The sequence below is a fragment of the Schistocerca nitens genome, unplaced genomic scaffold, assembly GCF_023898315.1.
Source record: "Schistocerca nitens isolate TAMUIC-IGC-003100 unplaced genomic scaffold, iqSchNite1.1 HiC_scaffold_416, whole genome shotgun sequence".
NCBI classification, from domain to species: domain Eukaryota; kingdom Metazoa; phylum Arthropoda; class Insecta; order Orthoptera; family Acrididae; genus Schistocerca; species Schistocerca nitens.
The window spans coordinates 10,001-15,000 of NW_026045949.1; the positions used below are offsets into that span (position 1 = coordinate 10,001).

At 55.1% G+C, this 5,000-nt stretch overlaps 1 pseudogene; it reads left to right on the forward strand.

The window, feature by feature from the left end:
• Positions 1–2,655: 2,655 nt before the first annotated feature.
• LOC126231826 (small subunit ribosomal RNA) overlaps positions 2,656–5,000 on the forward strand; it is a 2,841-nt pseudogene continuing 496 nt past the window's right edge.

The window sequence follows — 5,000 nt, forward strand, 5'->3', positions numbered from 1 at the left end:
ACTGCCTTGTCTCACAGCATATAAGCAATGGCAGGAATGAAAGACACAGGCCTGCCACTCCCTTGCCACACCCACGCAACCGGCGCACCACCTCCCCTGAGAGAAAGATGCATCCTGACGTGACACATCTCAGGGTGCCTCAGGCGTCCACTTACCATCATCACTATGAACGAACCTCGTCCCCTCCCCCCTCATACACCATCCCTTAACCTAACCTATGTTGCACCTTAACCTAACCTATGTTGCACCTTAACCTAACCTATGTTGCACCTTAACCTAACCTATGTTGCACCTTAACCTAACCTATGTTGCACCTTAACCTAACCTATGTTGCACCTTAACCTAACCTATGTTGCGCCTTAACCTAACCTATGTTGCGCCTTAACCTAACCTATGTTGCGCCTTAACCTAACCTATGTTGCGCCTTAACCTAACCTATGTTGCGCCTTAACCTAACCTATGTTGCGCCTTAACCTAACCTATGTTGCGCCTTAACCTAACCTATGTTGCGCCTTAACCTAACCTATGTTGCGCCTTAACCTAACCTATGTTGCGCCTTAACCTAACCTATGTTGCGCCTTAACCTAACCTATGTTGCGCCTTAACCTAACCTATGTTGCGCCTTAACCTAACCTATGTTGCGCCTTAACCTAACCTAAGTTGGGGCTTAACCTAACCTAAGTTGGGGCTTAACCTAACCTAAGTTGGGGCTTAACCTAACCTAAGTTGGGGCTTAACCTAACCTAAGTTGGGGCTTAACCTAACCTAAGTTGGGGCTTAACCTAACCTAAGTTGGGGCTTAACCTAACCTAAGTTGGGGCTTAACCTAACCTAAGTTGGGGCTTAACCTAACCTAAGTTGGGCCCTAACCTAACCTAAGTTGGGCCCTAACCTAACCTAAGTTGGGCCCTAACCTAACCTAAGTTGGGCCCTAACCTAACCTAAGTTGGGCCCTAACCTAACCTAAGTTGGGCCCTAACCTAACCTAAGTTGGGCCCTAACCTAACCTAAGTTGGGCCCTAACCTAACCTAAGTTGGGCCCTAACCTAACCTAAGTTGGGCCCTAACCTAACCTAAGTTGGGCCCTAACCTAACCTAAGTTGGGCCCTAACCTAACCTAAGTTGGGCCCTAACCTAACCTAAGTTGGGCCCTAACCTAACCTAAGTTGGGCCCTAACCTAACCTAAGTTGGGCCCTAACCTAACCTAAGTTGGGCCCTAACCTAACCCACGTTGCGCCCTAACCTAACCCACGTAATTGTTTGTTATATGAATCTAGAAATTCGTGTAGCGTTGCCTAATCGCAACCCTCTCAACATAGTTCGCTGCGCGCACACTCTGGTGTCCTGCGTATTGAATCATGTTACGGTGCCTACCCTCACAACATCTAGCGAGTGTTGCGTACGTTCCACATGGTCCCGCTATCCACTGTAATGTGTACTGCTATAAGACGTATATCGCCCCCCCCCCCCCCCCCCCCCTCCCCTGTCGCCTCTAGTTCGTCAGTCAGGAGTTTGCGTGTTCAATGAGCTTCGCAGCTGTGCAATGGCATCGGCATACGTACGCGGGCCACCTTCCACGTGTTCTCTCGTGCATACGTCGCAGCATGTATGTGGACTGATGTGGCGTGTCGTGACTCATAACATCCAGGCATGCAAGACCCATTGAATTCGCAAATGTAGATGGACGTCTACGTTTGCTGCCCAAGTTACGCAAATGAACTGGAAATCCGTTGTTGCGCGGTTGTTCGCGCTGGAGGTGAATCGTTGATATCGACGATCGGTACAGGTATTAACCGGTTGCTTCAGCGACACCCGTCATACCCACGAACGTGAGTGGGCATGTGGGTATGAAGCGATACGCGGCGGTGGCTGGGTGGGACCGTCCCCGGCCGGTGAGGGGGGGGCGCCCGGCGTGCTGGCCGCGCGCTGCGTGGGCGCACGCGCGGCAGCCGGCTGGTGGGGGCGCCCAGTGGCAGGCGCGCCGGCTGACGGACGCGGCAGGCGGCGCATCTGCGTGCCGGCGCACCCAGCGCGCGGCGCCGTGCGGCCAAAGTGGGTCCTCCCGGGCCCGGTGCGAAGCGCGGTGGACATCTGCAGTGTGCTGGTCCGATTGAGGACTGTGTGCGTTGAGGATGCGCCGCCGCCCGGCACTCGGCGCCGCGACGCCGTCTGCTGCTCGGTCGCCCCCGCGGTTCTCGCAGGTGGTTTGTATCGCAGCTGTGCGGATGTGTTGGCGCGTGCGCTGTGCTGGGAGAGTTCGCTTTGGCACCCAAGTGGGGCTCTGCCCCTCTGTGGCGCTGGCGTTGGAGCTGCCCGGTCACTGTTTGTGGCCGCGTGTTGTCTCCCGCCGGCAACACCACGACAGCACGCTCCCGGGCCTCTGTCGGCAGCGGCAAGCTCAGTTGGGAGCACGGGTGGTCGCACTGAAAGCGTCTACTCGCCTATCTCCGGGCGATTGCGCCTCTCTCGAACCCGACCAAGTACTTAGGACGGCGCTGCGCGCCGCCGGGACCTGAGAGGGTTTCGAGGTGTATCGTGCAGGGGAGCCCAGCCTCCTCCTGTTTGCAGAATAATTGAGCGGACGCTTGCGTGTTCGCGCGGGCCTCCGGGACACACTCCCGGGCGGCCGGCTGCTCAGCTCTAGTTGACGCAGCTCCCTGGTTGATCCTGCCAGTAGTCATATGCTTGTCTCAAAGATTAAGCCATGCATGTCTCAGTACAAGCCGCATTAAGGTGAAACCGCGAATGGCTCATTAAATCAGTTATGGTTCCTTAGATCGTACCCACGTTACTTGGATAACTGTGGTAATTCTAGAGCTAATACATGCAAACAGAGTCGATGTTTCTGATGTCTCCATATTTGAACGAGTGATAAAAAGAGGTGGGAGCCCGTCTCTTGCCCCGGACCGGCTCCTCTGGCATGGGGGGGGACTTCTGCAGCTCGCCCACCGACCTCGCCCCTAGGTCAAGGGCACTCCAGAGCTGCCGGGTTCAGCGCTCCGTCTCCAGCGCACTGGTCCCCATCGATGGCCCCGTCGTCGACGATTTCACACGACGCTCCTCGGCAACTGCACCCCGCACTCCGGAGAGGCGGATGCACCCCTCGCCCTTCGCCGCCTACTTGCCCGAGCTTCCACCAGAAGGCCAAGGACCCACTCCTACTCAGGTGGTGGGTCGGTCCCCCAGTCGTTCAGCGGTCTGGGCCCATCTAACCTAGCCCAGGCGATGTCACCACCTCCTGGGTTTGGCAGAACACGCCCCGGTTACCCAGGGGCGCGGCGAAGCACCCTTGCCGATTCGCGCCGTGATCCCACGCCGACAAACGGAGTCGCCGGCATGCAGAGCACCTGCTGGTCTGTGCCCTGCGAACAGAAAGGGACTGGTGTTCGGTCCCTCGACACAGCTCCCCCTGTGCCACGCACCCTTCGCTTTCGCATCGGGTTGGGTCGCAGCTCTCCCTTTTGTCGCAAGGCAGAATGCCAAGCTTAACATCTGGCACCACGGGAAGGCGGAAAGAGCCACTTGGGAAGGAGAGGCTATAAGAGACGCATCACTTCCCCTGTGAGGACTGCCACGGCACACCCGACTGGAAAGCGATACGCCCCAGTGCGGGCTTCCGTGCCTTACGGCGCGCCGATAACGGGCGGGCCCGCACCGAAACGCGCCGTCAAGTGACTGACCTCACGCCAGAAAAAAAAAAAAAAAAAAAAAAAAAAAAAAAAAAAAAAAAAAAAAAAAAAAAAAAAAAAAAAAAAAAAAAAAACAGAGTCCCGACCAGAGATGGAAGGGACGCTTTTATTAGATCAAAACCAATCGGTCGGCTCGTCCGGTCCGTTTGCCTTGGTGACTCTGAATAACTTTGGGCTGATCGCACGGTCTTCGTACCGGCGACGCATCTTTCAAATGTCTGCCTTATCAACTGTCGATGGTAGGTTCTGCGCCTACCATGGTTGTAACGGGTAACGGGGAATCAGGGTTCGATTCCGGAGAGGGAGCCTGAGAAACGGCTACCACATCCAAGGAAGGCAGCAGGCGCGCAAATTACCCACTCCCGGCACGGGGAGGTAGTGACGAAAAATAACGATACGGGACTCATCCGAGGCCCCGTAATCGGAATGAGTACACTTTAAATCCTTTAACGAGTATCTATTGGAGGGCAAGTCTGGTGCCAGCAGCCGCGGTAATTCCAGCTCCAATAGCGTATATTAAAGTTGTTGCGGTTAAAAAGCTCGTAGTTGGATTTGTGTCCCACGCTGTTGGTTCACCGCCCGTCGGTGTTTAACTGGCATGTATCGTGGGACGTCCTGCCGGTGGGGCGAGCCGAAGGCGTGCGACCGCCTCGTGCGTGCTCGTGCGTCCCGAGGCGGACCCCGTTGAAATCCTACCAGGGTGCTCTTTATTGAGTGTCTCGGTGGGCCGGCACGTTTACTTTGAACAAATTAGAGTGCTTAAAGCAGGCAAGCCCGCCTGAATACTGTGTGCATGGAATAATGGAATAGGACCTCGGTTCTATTTTGTTGGTTTTCGGAACCCGAGGTAATGATTAATAGGGACAGGCGGGGGCATTCGTATTGCGACGTTAGAGGTGAAATTCTTGGATCGTCGCAAGACGAACAGAAGCGAAAGCATTTGCCAAGTATGTTTTCATTAATCAAGAACGAAAGTTAGAGGTTCGAAGGCGATCAGATACCGCCCTAGTTCTAACCATAAACGATGCCAGCCAGCGATCCGCCGCAGTTCCTCCGATGACTCGGCGGGCAGCCTCCGGGAAACCAAAGCTTTTGGGTTCCGGGGGAAGTATGGTTGCAAAGCTGAAACTTAAAGGAATTGACGGAAGGGCACCACCAGGAGTGGAGCCTGCGGCTTAATTTGACTCAACACGGGAAACCTCACCAGGCCCGGACACCGGAAGGATTGACAGATTGATAGCTCTTTCTTGATTCGGTGGGTGGTGGTGCATGGCCGTTCTTAGTTGGTGGAGCGATTTGTCTGGTTAATT